We start from the raw sequence: 17,813 nt of genomic DNA, 5'->3' as shown, positions 1-17,813 counted from the left end.
ACCCATCAAATTTCTGATATTTTTCATGTAGTGACCAGTTACAACCTGTCACAGCACAAACACACATGCAAGGTTGTTGAGGTCAGATGCAATTTTTAACCGATTACCATACAAATGTAAAACCTTAACGTAGAGTAAGGTTTAAACCATATTTTAGAGAACTATGTTGTCATCAGACATCTGATGACAACATAGTTCTTTCCATACAGAACATCTGCCAATGTAAATGGTGCCTGTGGATTACGAAGATTTTAAATTCAATTTTTTTCCCTGTGGTTAGATTTTAGGACTATTAGGGCATTTTGTTCAGATACGGCTGGTGTCAGATCACTGGGCTAGGAACACAGTACAGTTTGTACACAAGCTCTATGGCATATGAAGGAGCCATAAGCATCTGATGGGACATGACATTATTTTCTTCTTTCCTCTTCCTTGGAAATCCAAGAGGAAATACTCTAGAGACGTTTGTATGAAATTGGAGACATGCAGTAGAGCCCTAAAGACTTTTAGGGAGCTTTCACATGCTCCATTTTGATGCTGTTTTTTTTAAACCAAACCTAGAAGTACATTAAAAAAAGAGCAGTAGAATATTTTCTATATAAATTTCCTTCAGGTTATGATCCATTCCTGGCACTGGCATCAAAAATCTCAAAAAAACTCCATCCATGTGTGGAAGCATCCTCATGGGTGCCGTAGTATGGCTCCACACAACTTGGATGAGTGGTAATGTTTTTCAATTAATATAGGTCACTTACCTCTCAGAAAAGGAAAGGTTACATTTCTCTAAAACTTTCCCACTCCTGAAAAAGAACACAAAGATCTGCATTTTAAAATAGGATTCATAGCATTTACCTAGGATACAGCAAACAAGCTCAACAACAGCACAGGGGTAGTTACCCATCTTTCATAGAATCCTGGAAGACAAATCAGAAAAAAATTAAAATAAATTATATATATATATATATATATATATATATATATATATATATATATACACATACATATACACACACACACATACACACACACCTCTATCTATAGTTGTATCAGGAGGGCTGAAAGAATACAGGCCGCTGTGTAGGCGCAAATACCCACTGCCTGTCAGAAGGGCCAGGGGGAGTTGGGAGAGCGCTACCCTGATGGGACCCATAACTGTATTCATTTATCACTCACACTGGCCAAAAAGCACAAGAGGAACAAGAAGAAGGCAACAGATGAGGAGCAAACCACAGAGCAGATAAACATTTTGTGACCATCCATGACTTAACCCCTTAAGGACCGGGCTCATTTTCACCTTAAGGACCAGGCCATTTTTTGCAAATCTGACCAGTGTCACTTTAAGTGCTCATAACTTTAAAACGCTTTGACTTATCCAGGCCATTCTGAGATAGTTTTTTCGTCACATATTGTACTTCATGACACTGGTAAAATGAAGTCAAAATTTTTTTTTTTTTATTTGCACAAAAAATACCTAATTTACCAAAAATTGGAAAAAAAATTGCAAATTTCAAAGTTTCAGTTTCTCTACTTCTGTAATACATAGTAATACCCCAAAAAATTGTGATGACTTTACATTCCCCATATGTCTACTTCATGTTTGAATTGTTTTGGGAATGATATTTTATTTTTTGGGGATGTTATAAGGCTTAGAAGTTTAGAAGCAAATCTTGAAATTTTTCAGAAATTTACAAAAACTCAATTTTTAGGGACCAGTTCAGGTCTGAAGTCACTTTGCGAGGCTTACATAATAGAAACCACCCAAAAATGACCCCATCTAAGAAACTACACCCCTCAAGGTATTCAAAACTGATTTTGCATACATTGTTAACCCTTTAGGTGTTGCACAAGAGTTATTGGCAAATGGGGAGGAAATTTGAGAATTTCATATTTTTGTCAAATTTTTCATTTAACCCATTTTTTCCACTAACAAAGCAAGGGTTAACAGCCAAACAAGATTGTATCTTTATTGCCCTGATTCTGCCGTTTACAGAAACACCCAATATGTGGCCGTAAACTACTGTACGGCCACACAGCGGGGCGTAGAGTGAAAGGTGCGCCGTTTGGTTTTTGGAAGGCTGATTTTTATGGACTGGTTTTTTGACACCATGTCCCATTTGAAGCCCCCCTGATGCACCCCTAGATTAGAAATTCCATAAAAGTGACCCCATCTAAGAAACTACACCCCTCAAGCTATTCAAAACTGATTTTACAAACTTTGTTAACCCTTTAGGTGTTGCACAAGATTTAATGGAAAATAGAGACACAATTTCAAAATTTCACATTTTTGGCAGATTTTCCATTTTAATATTTTTTTTCCAGTTACAAAGCAAGGGTTAACAGCCAAACAAAACTCAATATTCATGGCCCTTATTCTGTAGTTTACAGAAACACCCCATATGTGGTCGTAAACCGCTGTACGGGCACACGGCAGAGCGCAGAAGGAAAGGAATGCCATACGGTTTTTGGAAGGCAGATTTTGCTGTACTGTTTTTTTTTACACCATGTCCCATTAGAAGCCCCCCTGATGCACCCCTAGAGTAGAAACTCCAAAAAAGTGACTCCATTTTAGAAACTACGGGATAGGGTGGCAGTTTTGTTGGTACTAGTTTAGGGTACATATGATTTTTGGTTGCTCTATATTACACTTTTTGTGCAGCAAGGTAACAAGAAATAGCTTTTTTGGCCCTCATTTTTTTTGTTATTTACAACATTCATCTGACAGGTTTTATCATGTGGTAATTTTATAGAGCAGGTTGTCACGGACGCGGCGATACCAAATATGTATACATTTTTTTTTATTTATGTAAGTTTTATACAGTAACTTCATTTTTAAAACCAAAAAAATGTTTTAGTGTCTCCATAGTCTAAGAGCCATAGTTTTTTCAGTTTTTGGGCGATTATCTTGAGTAGGGTCTCATTTTTTGGGGGAGGAAATGACTGTTTGATTGGCACTATTTTGGGGTGCATATGACTTTTTGATCGCTCGCTATGACACTTTTTGTGACGTAAGATGGCAAAAAATGGCTTTTTTTACATCGTTTTTGTTTTTATTTTTTTACGGTGGTCAACTGAGGGGTTAGGTCATGTGATATTTTTATAGAGCCGGTCGATACGGACGCGGCGATACCTAATATGTATACTTTTTATTTTATTTATGTAAGTTTTACACAATGATTTCATTTTTGAAACAAAAAAAATCATGTTTTAGTGTTTCCATAGTCTAAGAGCCATAGTTTTTTCAGTTTTTGGGCGATTATCTTGAGTAGGGTATGATTTTTTGCGGGATGAGATGACTGTTTGATTGTTACTATTTTGGCATACATGCAACTTTTTTGATCACTTTTATTACCTTTTTTGGGAAGTAAGGTGGGCAAAATTTCAATTTTCTCATAGTTTTTATTTTTTTATTTTTATGGCGTTCACCGTGCGGGGAAAGTAACATGACCGTTTTATAGATCAGGTCGTTACGGACGCGGCGATACCTAATATGTGTAGTGTATTTTATTTTTTTAATTTTTATTCAGTGATAAATGTTTTTGTTTTTTATCTTAACTTTTTTCACTTTTTTTTGCATTTTTGTGACCCAGACCCACTTGGTTCTTGAAGATCCAGTGGGTCTGATGTTTGTATAATACAGTACAGTACAATATATATTGTTCTGTACTGTATTTTACTTACACTGAACAGATCTGTGCTTTTAGCACAGATCTGTTCAGCACCATGGACAGCAGGACGCCTGAGCAGGCGTCCTGTTGCCATGGGAACCTTCCCCGTCTGCCACAACTTCGCACGGGGAAGGGTAAGCACAGGGCTGAGGGGGGCTCTCTCCCTCTCCATCGGGGGGCTGCAAAGGCACAGCAGCCCCCCGATGGAGAGGGAGGGAGCTCCCTGACCGATGACAGTTAACTTTTTAAAGGGTTGTGCTGGCACCCTGGTATACCCACTAGAAGCCAACGATCGTTCATGGGGAGGCGGGCGGGGGATCGCGATCCCGCCTGCCGCACCGCCCGCCTCCCGCAACGCCCCCACCGCATGCGACACCCCCCCCCCGCACCACCCTCCGGCATAAAATCGTGCAGGGGTGCAGGGGGGGGGTGAAAAATATTGATTTTAGCCACTCTAAAGTTTCTGATCCCCGCGGTCAGGGCCCGCGGGGATCAGAAACTGCAAAAAGCGCAGCAAACCGCAGGTCTGAATTGACCTGCGGTTTGCTGCGATCGCCGATACAGGGGGGTCAAATGACCCCCCCCTGCATTGTTACGGGATGCCGGCTGAATGATTTCAGCCGAAATCCCGTTCCAATTAACCCCTGGGGCGCCGGAATACAGATTTTAAATCAGGACGTACTGGTACGTCCTGGGTCCTTAAGGACTCGGGAAATAGGGCGTACCGGTACGTCCTGGGTCCTTAAGGGGTTAAGGTACCTTTCCAACAGGCGATGATCAGTAAGATTGAGCGACGAACAAGTAGTTTTTTGGTGTAGTAAAGGTTTCAACAATGATCCTTTAGACGCGCCTATTCTTGTTCACAAAATGGTATTTTCGATCGCATATTCCATTGTTTGTAAAGCAGACTGTTACATTGTGTTGTGAACAAATCATTCCATGGATATCATTCCATCGAGAGACTGAATTCTATAAGCTGTGATATCTATATCCCTTATTTTTAAATTTTGTATCTGTAATCTACTGTCACTATAATGCCTTTATTTTGGAGTTTTTGTACTCTCTGTGCTGCTCTAATGCTGTGAATTTCCCCATGATGGGACAATTAAAGGATTATCTTATTTTATTGTAATCCTGTGTGCAGTGAACGATTCCGGTTTACATGTATGAAATTGTTAAAAGGGTTCTCCGGGAATTAAGAAAATGAAAATACTTAAATATTACTTCATTAGAAATATATTTCATTAGTTATAATGGATCGTTTTATCTGGGGAGCAATCATTTGGAGAAATAAAATGGCCGCCGTCCTATTAGCACAAACAAAACTTGCCCTAATCACACAGGAGGGCAAATTACTTCACAGCACTGAGCTAAAGAGATGCCTCATCCTCCTCTCCTACTTGTCAGGGATTATGATCCTGAATACAGTTTAATATGATCTTTAGCTGAATCTCTGTAGGAATGGAGTTCATGGGGAGACATGAAGTACAGAGAAGACGGACAGGACAGTCTGTGGTAATGGAGACTGCATACAAGTGCTGCTGCTCATTATCTACACCTCCACTATCCTCTCTGTACTTCATGTCTCCTAATGAACTTCATTCCTACAGAGATTCATCTGAAGATCATATTAAACTGTATTCAGGATCATAATTCCTGAAAAGTAAGAGAGGAAGATGGCGCAGCTCTATAACTTGTCCTCCTGTGTAATTAGGACAGGTTTTGTGTGGACTAGTAGGACGGCGGCCATTTTGTTTCTCCAAATCATTGCTCCCCGGACAAAACGAGCCATAATAACTAATGAAAGGTATTTGGTAATATATTTATAATGAATTAATATTTAAGCATTTTCATTTTCTTAATTCCCAGACAACCCCTTTAATGTCCAACAATAATTTTTGTGCCTACGCAAACGATTGAACAGACAAGAAATCTACCAATTGTCGGTTGTCGCTCTATCATTCATTGCTTTTACACTGCTCAATAATTGTGCAGTTTCACTCGATTTATCCATAATTTACACGATGATCGGTTCATTTAAAGTCCCAAGGTTTGGTACAATTATTAGAGGTAAACATTTATATTGACACTCGTTCCTGATAACTACCCAGTGTAAAGGTGCCACTGATCACACTCGTCCGTCGGGTGAGCAAATCATTCATGCGGCACCTAAAATCATGCAGCGCATCATCTGTGGAAATAGGGTTGTGCTGCCGACAAATAATTAATCTGTATTGGGATGAAGAATCGCAGTAGCAAGTTAAAGCAGCCGAACCAGCTGTCAATGATCTGGCAGGAACTAATGGTTTGTTCCCATCATTGCCCTCAGTATCGGTCCATGTAAAATGGCCCTTAGGGAATGGGCCACTTGATAGGCAAAGTCAAAGACACAAGACAATCTTTAAATCGACAGTCCTGAGATCCGCCACTAGCAGTAGATAAATGCTGAGCACAAAAATCCATAAGTATCAGCTTGTGACTCTCTGTAAAGTGATGCAAGGATGCTCGAATAAACTGGAGCACAGAATGTGGACCATATTGATCAACAAATTGTGTTATTCTATGGGATAAATACTGACAAGCCCTACCACTTACTTTTTTTTCTAGAATGGGGTGTGGTTTGCATGTAATGCAATGTAAAATGATTATATGTGGACTGAATAACATGGATTATCCTGTCAAGAGGTGGGATATTCTAGGCAGCAAGAGAATGGCAAACAGTTTAAGTTGATGTGCTGGAAGCAGTAGAAATGGGCGAGTGTAAGGATCTTTGACATGGCCAAAATATGGTGATGGCTAGATTAATGTTTCAGAGCATCTCTAAAATGGTGAAATCCAGTGACCTGGTGACAGGGTCATGGGCGCCAAAGGCTCATTGATGTGTGTAGCTAGTGATATCTAGCCCATTTGGTTTGACCCCACAGGAACATAAATTGCTGAAAAAGTTAGAGCTGGCTATGATAGAAAGGTGTACAGGAGTTGCAACAAGTATGTGCGGCTGCATAGCTGTAGACTGAGTGCTGATGATGATCCTTGTCCACTGCCACAAGTGCCATCAATAGGCATGTGAGCATCAGAACTGGACCATGGAAGAAGGTGGAGTAGTCTCTTTTACATCATGTGGATGGCCAAGTGTTGTGGGTTGCTTGCCTGGGGAACATTTGGCACCAGGATGTATTTATGGAAAGAAAGCAAGCTGGCAGGGGCAGTGTAATGCTCTAGGCCAGGGATGCCTAACCTGCGGCCCTCCAGCTGTTGCAAAACTACAACTCCTAGCATGCTCTGACAGCCTACAGCTATCAGCCTACAACAGGGAATGGTGGGAATTGTAGTTTTACAATAGCTGGAGGGCCGCAGGTTGGGCATCACTGCTCTAGGCAATATCCTGCTGGAAAATCTTTGGTCCTTGTATTTATGTGGATGCTACCTAAACATGTATGTCAAATACAATCCTTCATGGCATTGCTATTCTTTAATGGCAGAGGTCCCTTTTAGCAGGATAATGTGCCCTGACACACTGCAAAAGTGTTCAGGAATGGTTTGAGGAATATAACAAAAAGTAAAAATTGTTGCCTTGGCCTAAAAATGATTCAGTTCTCAATTCGAATAAGTATCTGTGGGATATGCTCGAAAAGATAAAAATTACTCTTACCGGTAATTGAATTTTCCATATAGCCTCCACAACGGCACCAGCAGGAAGATATCTGCCTCCAGGGGCAGGAAACAACGTGGAGACCCACAATTTAAAAGTCCCCTCCCATTATATGAACATGAATTTATATGAACACAGAATTTTACAGTCAAACTGTTAACATATCATGTGAGAACACAAACAAAAAAGGAAAAAAGGGAGGGGAAAAAGGCGGGGCTGTTGTGGAGGCTATATGGAAAATCCAATTACTGGTAAGAGTAATTTTCATCTTTCCCATATGCCTCGCCAACAGCACCAGCAAGAGGATTAACAGAGTAAATATCCTCTAGGGTGGGACTACCGCAGAAAGGACCTTGCGTCCAAATAAGTTCCTATTATATGCAATGTCTAATTTATAATGTTTGAAGAAAGTGGACGGATTTGCCCAGGTCGCAGCTTTGCAGATCTGATCGAGAGACGCTGAGGCACCTTCCACCCATGAGGTAGAAACAGCTCTTGTGGAGTGGGATTTCAACCCCTTTGGGATTTTGACCCCCTTCTGGGAATAAATTAGGGAAATTGTCAATTTTATCCAGCGTGCAATCATAGTTTTACTCACTGCTTGTCCTTTGTTTGGACCCTAAAATTGGACAAATAAATGATCAGACTTTCTAAACTACTCTGTAGAATGTAAATATTGTAACACGCTTCGCCCGACATCAAGATAATGAAAGTTAGACTGCCTAGAAGAACCTTCTGGGGGACTAAATGAAGGTAAAGATACTTCTTGTTGACAATGAAATTTGGAAAGACTTTTGGTAAAAAAAAGCAGGAGAATGTTTTAGGATAATTCTATCATTCAGGATAGTCAGGTAGGGGGCTTTACAAGAAAAAGTATGGATCTCACCCACCCTTCTGGCTGTGGTGATGGCCACCAAAAAATCCATTTTAAAGGAGAGGAATCTAAGGGAGATCTCACTGATTGGCTTGAAGGGGGACGCCCGACAATATCAAATTTAAATCCCAAGGTGGAACCGAAGAGAAGTCTAATCCTAAAGGCCCCTTTAATAAATCTTTTTTTTAGATCTACTTCTGCTAATTTAAACATCTAGAAATGCAGACAATGTGGAAATTTGTACCTTTAGGGTACTTACGCTGAGACCCATGTCCAGGCCCTTCTGTAAAAAGTCCAGGATGATTCTGATATCCGGAGCCATGGACGGGTCCCAGGAACCTACGGAGAAAACCAAAAAAGCCTTCCAAACTCTACAGTAGATCTTGGAGGTGACTGGTTTCCTGCTTTTGAGCAAGGTATCGACCACCGAGTCTGAAAGTCCTTTTTGCTTCAGGATGTCGCGTTCAATCTCCATGCAGAGAGGTTGAGGTGTGGGGAGTTCGGGCTTAACTACCGGCCCCTGAAGCAGCAAGTCTGGAACTTGAGGGAGATGCCAAAAAACTCCTTTGGATAGTTGTAGAAGGAGAGGAAACCAGGATCTTCTCAGCCAATATGGGGCTATAAGGATCACCTGACAGTTCTCTTCGATGATCTTCGCCAGACACCTGGAAATGAGAGGAACAGGAGGAAAAGCATACAGGAGGCCCTTTGGCCACGGAGCAGAGAACGCATCCACTAAAGGGCCTGTCCTGATAGGACAGGGAGCAGAAGGGAATTATTTTCTTGTTTTCTTTCGTGCAAAAAGATCCAGAATCGGAGACCCCCAATATCTTCTGGTTCAGCGACCATTCCCCCTAGAGTGTTTTTCTGCTGAGGTAGTCTGCTAGTATATTCTGTTCCCCTTTCAAGAGGATGGCTGAAATGGAAATGAGGTGTTTCTCTCCTAGTATGAAAATACTGGCTGCTATTGTGGCTAGTGCTTTGCTTTTTGTTCCACCCTGCTTGTCAATGTACGCCACTGTCGTATTGTCAGACAGGACTTTTACATTTTGGTCTTGAATTTTTGGGAGAAAACCTTTTAGTGCTTTGAGGACCGCAGACAGTTCTTTTATGTTTGAGGAGGCCTTCAACAGAGACAAGTCCCAAGAACCTTGTATCATCTGCTGGTCGCAATGTGCTCCCCATCCATAGCCACTTCCATCTGTGGTGATGACTACCGCATTCTGCTGCCACCATGGCACTCCCCGGTTTAGATTTTTTTTGTATCAACCACCCGTAAAGAGAGGATTTTACTATTTGAGGAATTAATATCTTCTTGTCCAGGGATGACTGGTTTCTGTCCTAGGAAGAGAGGAGAAAAGATTGTAGTACTCTAGTGTGGGCCTGGGCCCATCTCACTGCTGGAATGGACGTGGTTAAAAGACCTAGCAAAGTCATAATCTCTCTTATCGAGACTTTCTTTGCTTGCAGGAATCAATTTATCTTGTACACTAAGGCTGTCTTTTTCTGGAGGAAAGAAGGAGGACATCATGCTGGAGTCTAGCTGTATTCCCAAAAATACTTTCTTTTTGTATGGGCGCAGGTCTGATTTTTCTGTATTTAGGGCAGACAGTCTCTCTTTTACTGTCAAGATCTGATCCAACAGAATCCGCTCTGATCTTGCTGCCAGAAGAAAGTCGTCGAGGTAAGGGATAAATAGGATTCCCTGCTGATGGAAGTGGCTTGAAATTTCTGCTACCACGTTGGTAAAAATTCTTGGTGCAGAGGAAAGGCCGAAAGGGAGCGCCTGGAATTGGAAGTGTTGAAGTAGATTTTTTACAGACTGCTAATCTTAGAAACCTCTGGGGATCTACATGGATTGTATGTGATAGTATGCGTCTGACAGGTCTAATGTCACCATGAAGCAATCGCTTGTTAGGAGGTTTACCATCGATTTTATTGTTTCCATTTTGAATTTTTTGTAGGTCACAAATTTGTTTAGGCTTTTTAAATTTATTATGGCTCTGTGGGCGCCATATGGTTTTTTCACAAGAAATATTGGCGACTAAAATTCCTCTTCTGCTTGAAACCGTGGTACTGGAATAAGTACTTTCTTTTGGACAAGTAGACTGATATGCGACATTAATAGAAGCTGACTCTCTGGTTTCAAGGTTTTGTTTATCATGAATCTTCTTGGAGGGTAAGAGTCAAACTCTATTTTGAGGCCTGACCGGATTAGAGATAGAACCCAGGGGGAGGGAGATCTTTTTTCCCAGGCCGAAGAAAAAAAAACGTAGTCTTCCTCCCACCGAACTTCTGGCATCATTTGTTAGTTTGTCTGGTAGACTTATCCTGGTTGAACAGGAACCCCCTGCCTCTGGATAATAGCCAGCGTGAAGAAGTTTCTCTTTTCGCCTGGTCTTGTCTGCCCCTCCTTTGCGTACGATAGGACCGTCGTTGAAAAAAAGTATTCAGATTCCATTGGGAATCCTTTTTTTCTGTCTGAGGCTTTTTCTAAGATGTCGTCAAGCACCGGACAGAAAATCCTGTCACCCTCACACGGAAAGCTGCACAATCTAGATTTGGATGTTGTGTCACCTGACCAGGATCTGAGCCATATAGATCTTCTGGCCGAGTTGGATAAAGCGGCCGATCTAGCTGCCAGCTTCACGACATAAAATTTGAGGCCTGTTTTAAGACTGGTAATGAAGTAATTGGCGTATATGATGTCAGATGTTCTTCTAGCTGGGAAAGACAAAGGGAGAAAGTTCTGGCAGTATAGGTGGCTACAATTGCTGGTCTGAGGGTAGCAGTGTTTGACTCCTAGGACTTTAAGATAGATTTGCATCTCTTATCCATAGGCTCCCTTAAAAGATCAACATCCTCAAAGGGTAGGGAGGATTTTTTTTTAATTCTCGCCACCGGGGCATCAACTTTGGGAGTTTTGTCCAAGACCGCCGAATCCTGTTCATCAAAAGGGTATTTCCTTTTTAATAATTTAGAGATCCCTGACTTTTTTTCAGGGTCTTTCCAATCGTTCTGTATAAATTTTTTAATTGTGCCATTTACTGGGAAAAACCTCTTTTTTTTCCCTAAGCCCCTTAAACAATCGGTCCTGGATTGTATGGGGCTCCTTAGAGTCTTCTATATTAATGGTGACCCGAATGTTTTTTAGTAAAGAATCTGTATCAGCTACTGAACATAGCGGTCGACCCGAATCATCTTCTGAAGAGATGGATTCTGAGTCGTCAGATAATTCTCCTTCGTCCAGCTCTAAGTCTTCCTCTAAAGCAGGCTGAGGATCAGATCTAGAGGTGGAGGGTTTCTGAGGAAGTTCTGATAGCTTAGTGTCTAACGCAGAGCTAACTTCTTCCTTTATGAGTGTTCTTAGGTTTTCTATAAAAGGATGGGCTCTCCTCAGAGACTACTTTTTCCGTACATCTGATACAGATTTACTTTTTGTAAGAAGAAGATAGTAACTTTTTGCACAGGGCACATTTTTTTCTGCTCTTTAGTGATGGTTCTGAGGACTTCCCAGCGGGCAATAAAAAAACAGAGGGATCTAATGAAAGAGTCTGGGCCAGAACCACCACCAAGGGTAAAGTGTGACGGAAAAAACCCCAAGGTAATATACACATATAGAAAGGCTATTGGCACAATCATCCAGTGCCCATTTAAGCCATAAATTGGAGGGGGGGGGAAAAAAAAAATCACTCTTACCGGGCTGAGGGCCCTAGGAGGGTCGGAGCTCTTTTTACCCACATCCACTTCAGGAGTGTTAGACATCTCTGCTGCATGCACGCGACTGACCGTCTGCCAATGCCGGAATCCATCTTTAAACCTGCACGCCGTGCAATTTCGTGGAGAGAAGGAAAGGCTTGACCCCAGCCTTTCCAAGATGTGGGACCCGATCCTCCTGCCCGCTGCACCCAGCGTTCGGCAAAGCCCGGGATTGCCCGCACAGCAGGACTTACATCAAAAGCGCAGGTAGGGAGCCCGCACAATACCCTTGCTCCTGCGCTCTGCTACAGCCCTCCCGATGCAAATCGGGGATAACAAACCTAAAGGCTGAGCGTCTTTGAAAAAAGAAAGAAGGATAGGGAGAAACAAAGAAATGCCTCCCCTGTCCCGTAGCTCTCCATCCTTTCCCGGGGACAGGAAATAACTGGAGGAGGTAAAGGGGAGGGGACTTTTAAATTGTGGGTCTCTACGTTGTTTCCTGTCCCTGGAGGCGGATATCCTCCTGCTGGTGCCGTTGGGGAGGCATATGGGATTCAGTTCTCAATTCGAATAAGTATCTGTGAGATATGCTCGGAAAATAAGCCTGATCTATGGAGGCCAAATCATGCAACATACAGTGCATAAAGAGTCTTCTGCCATCACCTTGGTCCAAAATACCAAAAAACATCTCCAGAAAAATTGTGGAGTCCATACATCGACCGGTCAGACATGTTTATTTTTTAAAGGGGTTATCCCATGACTAATGTAAACAATGAAAAAATCATAGGAAATTACAACCTCTAGAACCAGCCCTGTATCTCACATGGATCCAGAGATCTCCCCATTCATTGTTCTGCTAGATTTATATCAAGCTGGCAGCTCAAGGGGAGTGTCTTCTCTGCTGAAGCTCAGGAGGCGTGTCTTTTCTGCTGCAGCTCTCTCCCAATCACAGCTCAGAAGACAGTTGAGAATGAAACTGAGCATGTGCAGCCTTCTCAGTGAGCAGGTCAAAGAAATAAGAAAAAAAACTAACAGGTAGCGCTATACAGATAAATTTTATTGAATACCTCAGTGGCTATGCAAATACAAAAGTGTTCAGATACAAGTACTGATTTGAAAACTGTAGAATACTTTTCATAGGACTACCCCTTTAAGTAAATATAATGCTTGTGGATGCTTCTTATTGTTATTGCAATATTTTAAAGGTATATGGCGCCAGAACAGACCGAAGATGAAATCATCATATAAGTATACAGCAGATGACTCTTGGAGGGTTATGACATTTGCATTTGGCCCTATTTGTAGTAGCCTGTCTTATTGTTGGAAAGTACTGCATTATGGTGCTTAACAGTGCAGAAGCCAATAAATCACATTAATAAATGAGCAAGTAGTTCTATGCTTCCCATTATCCAGTCCGCACCAAGGCAGCTCCTGCACCTTTGTCTACAGTCCATTTAAACAGTTAAATGGATGTGTCAGCTATGACCTCATTTATTGATGCAGCAGTAAAAGGCATGGTTGCAGGATTGCAGTCTTTAGTCAACACTGGGAACAGGAATCTGATGCCAAAGTATTTAACTAATACTGTATATTCACTTTCAATTTGTGCCTTCATATATAAATTTAAACAATTACTTCATGCTGTGAGCTTGTAGATAAAATAGCTCATGACTATATGTCTGCACTGTAATGAAAAAATGATGCATGACTAATTTTGCAAAGATTCTTCAAAGTGGAGAAAGTGTGAGACTTAACACCTAAGCCTGGTTTGTACATGCTTCAAAGAATGGGCAAATGGACCTCAGTCCAAACTAAACACCCAATCTACTATACTAACAATTACTTATTTATTATTAGTCCTTTCCACCTTATTAACTAATGTCGAGGAATTTACTACACTTTTGACTAAGGCGGCATTCACGCGATACTGGCATTATCGTGCAGACCCCTTGACTGTAATGGGTCCTTGACCTGCATGTTGAGGTATATATACGTATTTTCGCACCTGGGCAGCCGCACCGCAAAAGATAAGACATGTCCTATATTTCTCCACAACATGCGGACCACAGACCTATTGAAGTCAATAGGTCCGCACCGTAATGTGGTGTGTACATAGCCCGCATCCATGTTTTGCCGGTTCCACGGTTTGAGGACCGCAAAACACTTATGGTCGTGTGAATGCCCCCTAATACTGAGCAGTTCCAGAACCTGAACCAAAAAGCATAAAACATGTTGCAAACAAAGCAGGCTTCACATATTTTGAGGGCCAGCCAAGACTGAGGAGTGAATTCATTGTTCTTACTATGTTCAAGGAAGCAGAAAGACTTGTGTAAGGTCTCCTGTTATTTTCTCCCTTTTATTTTAGTACAGTTTCACTTGTTTTGGATGGAATTTTATTTTGTCTATAGTTTTTTTTTAAAGTTTAAAATGTCAACATGTTTAGAGAGCAGAGACTCAGACATGGCCACAGCCTGGCTTGAACCTCATGACTATGCAAGCCATGGTAATATTTGATTAATTCATTACAAACTGATTGTTTTTCACTGTTCATGAGCAGTTTTGATGCTTACTGTGTGTCTGGTTCAAGCTGCACTGTGGCCATTCCCTAATGCACATCTGAGTTGTGACCTCCGGCAGTCTGTTCTGGCAGAAAAACAAACTGCCGGAGTTAACCATATCTGGCATAGCTGGGTCCCACCACTTTCCGGCATATACAATTGTGTTCAAAATAATAGCAGTGTGTTTAAAAAAGTGAATTAAAGGAATTCTGTCATGAGATTTTACCCCTATAACCTAAACATATGCCCATGTCCGTACTAACAACATGAATCCTAAGCTGACCTTATTAAACCTGCTTGTGGCTCCATTACCCCAAAAAACTGGTTTTTATAACCTGTCAATCACCTACCTAAGGTGCCCAAGGAGACGTCTGTTAATACAGGGTGCCCGGCCGCACCCATCACCGTCTGGTGCCCAGGGCCGCCCTCCCTGTCTACAGTGCCGCCTTCCTCACCTCAGCACCACCTCCGCAATCCTCCTGTCCCTCTGCCAGATCCCGCACGTGCGCACTAGGCTCAGCCTGATGCGCTCGTGCGGACTCCAGGCAGCGGCTTCGTTGAGCGAAGTGCGCATGCGCATCAGTCCGGCGCATGCAGACTTTGCTCAACGAAGCCGCTGCCAGGAGTCCGCACGGGCGCATCAGGCTAAGGCTACTTTCACACTAGCGTTCGGAGCGGATCCGTCTGATGTTTCATCAGACGGATCCGCTCCTATAATGCAGACGTTTGCATCCGTTCAGAACGGATCCGTCTGCATTATAACTTCGAAAAATTTCTAAGTCTGAAAGTAGCCTGAGCGGATCCGTTCAGACTTTACATTGAAAGTCAATGGGGGACGGATCCGCTTGAAGATTGAGCCAATTGGTGTCATCTTCAAGCGGATCCGTCCCCATTGACTTCCATTATAAGTCTGGACGGATCCGCTCGCCTCCGCACGGCCAGGCGGACACCCGAACGCTGCAAGCAGCGTTCAGGTGTCCGCTCACTGAGCGGAGCGGAGGCTGAGCGCTGGCAGGCGGATGCATTCTCAGTGGATCCGCCTCCACTGAGAATGCATTAGAGCTGAACGGCTGCGTTCAGGACCGCTCGTGAGCCCCTTCAAACGGAGCTCACGAGCGGACACCTGAACGCAGGTGTGAAAGTAGCCTAAGCCTAGTGCGCACGCGCGGGATCTGGCAGAGGGACGGGAGGATTGCGGAGGCGGCGCTGAGGAAGGCGGCACTGTAGACAGGGAGGGCGGCGATTAAGACAGGGAAGGCAGCGCTGGGCAGCAGACGGCGATGGGTGCGGCCGGGCACCCTGTATTAACGGACGTCCCCTTGGGCACCTTAGGTAGGTGATTGACAGGTTATAAAAACCTGTTTTTTGGGCTAATAGAGCCACAAGCAGGTTTAATAAGGCCAGCTTAGGATTCATGTTATTAGTACGGACATGGGCATATGTTTAGGTTATAGGGGTAAAATCTCATGACAGAATCCCTTTAAGCTCAAAATCCTTCTAATAGCTTTTATTTCCATACACACAAATGCATTGGTAAAACTACACATTCTATTCCGAATGAAAACATGAAGAAAAATATATCAAATTTGTGTTGTTCCTCTAAAAGAAATTGAAGAAAAGTGATTAGACTGTTCAAAACAATAGCAGTGTTTGTATTCTTCTTTACAAACTCAAACATTCATTATATAAACTGAAAAATGTTTGAAGATTTTGCTTTCCTTTGAATCACTTAACTAATATTTAGTTGTATAACCACTGTTTCTGAGAACTGCTGGACATCTGTGTTGCATGGAGTCAACCAACTTCTGGCACCTGTGAACAGGTATTCCAGCCCAGGATGATTGGACTACATTCCACAGTTCTTCTCTACTTCTTGGTTTTGCCTCAGAAACTGCATTTTTGATGTCACCCCACAAGTTGTCTCTTGGATTAAGATCCGGGGAATGGGCTGGCCACTCCATAACGTCAATCTTGTTGGTCTGGAACCAAGATGTTGCACGTTTACTGGTGTGTTTGGGGTCGTTGTCTTGTTGGAACACCCATTTCAAGGGCATTTCCTCTTCAGCATAGGGCAGCAGGACCTCTTCAAGTATTCTGATGTATTTAAACTGATCTATGATCCCTGGTATGTGATAAAATAGGCCCAACACCGTAGTATGAGAAACATCCCCATATCATGATGTCTTCACAGTGTACTGTGGCTTGAATTCAGTGTTCGGGGGACTTCTGAAAAACTGTCTCCGGCCACTAAACCCAAAAAGAACAATCTTACTTTCATCAGTTCACAAAATGTCTCTTTAGGCCAGTCAATGTGCTCTTTGGCAAATTGTAACCTCTTCAGCACATGTCAACAGGGGGACTTTGCGGGGGCTTCTTGCAGATAGCTTGGCTTCACATAGGTCTTCTAATTGTAAAAGTACTCACAGGTAACTTTAGACCTTCTTTGATCTTCCTGGAGCTGATTGTTGTCGGAGTCCTTGCCATTTTGACTATTCTTCTATCCATTTGAATGGTAGCTTTTCGCTTTCTTCCACGTCTTTCAGGTTTTGGTTGCTATTTTAAAGCATTTGCAATCATTTTAGCTGAGCAGCATCATTTTCTGCACATCTTTATATGTTTTCCCCTCTCCAATCAACTTTTTAATCAAGGTACGCTGTTCTTCTGAACAATGTCTGGAACGACCCATTTTCCTCAGAATTTCAGAGAAAAATACAGTTTAACCAGCATGTACCCCATTTGCTGCCTTCCTTCCTTAAATAAGTGCAATAATTGCCACCTGTTTTTCAAAGAATGAAGACTTCACTCATTGAACTGCACATTGCTATTATTTTGAACACGCCCCTTTCAATAAGTGATTGAACTACAGAGAATCAGCAGATGCATGTCATGACTGTTGGGTTTCTATTACTCTACTACACCTGCTAGTAAATTATTTGCCATGTAGAAATATCATTTCCACCAAAAACTGTTTTATCAGGGTTAGTGATGTCTGACTGCTATTATTTTGAACACAATTGTATGGCAACTTTCAGCCGGACAGAAAATGTTGCATGTAGCATTTTTTGGCTGGCTGAAAGTCGGCATGTTCGCCGGATACAGTGACCGGATTACAGTGCCGGAGTACAGATGTGAACCCGGCCTTAGTGCTTATATACACTAAAAGAATCCACAGTGTTTAACAGTTTGACTGCTGGAGAGCACAGTGCGTTTAGTGTTAGGCTACTTGTCAGGCCCTCCAGAATGTGATAGATCGTGGCAGAGTATTTTTGGGGATGTATGGACTTTCACTTAACCCCAAAAATGGTCCCCTTGCAGTCTCCCTCATGTCTTGTGCTGGAAGGATGCATATATACATGTAGATTATT

At 42.3% G+C, this 17,813-nt stretch overlaps 1 protein-coding gene across 1 annotated transcript in view; it reads right to left on the bottom strand.

Moving 5' to 3' along the window:
• LRRC56 (leucine rich repeat containing 56) overlaps positions 1-17,813 on the bottom strand; it is a 47,562-nt gene that overhangs the window by 19,236 nt on the left and 10,513 nt on the right. Inside the window, exon 3 of the mRNA XM_040410519.1 lies at positions 756-800. The gene's annotated coding sequence lies outside the window, so the exon portion shown is untranslated. The remainder of the gene's footprint in view (positions 1-755; positions 801-17,813) is intronic.

The sequence above is a fragment of the Bufo bufo genome, chromosome 10 (assembly GCF_905171765.1).
Source record: "Bufo bufo chromosome 10, aBufBuf1.1, whole genome shotgun sequence".
In the NCBI taxonomy this organism is placed as follows: Eukaryota; Metazoa; Chordata; class Amphibia; order Anura; family Bufonidae; genus Bufo; species Bufo bufo.
Note: the sequence above shows the minus strand (reverse complement) of the source record. Positions and strands in the feature narration are given on the sequence as shown.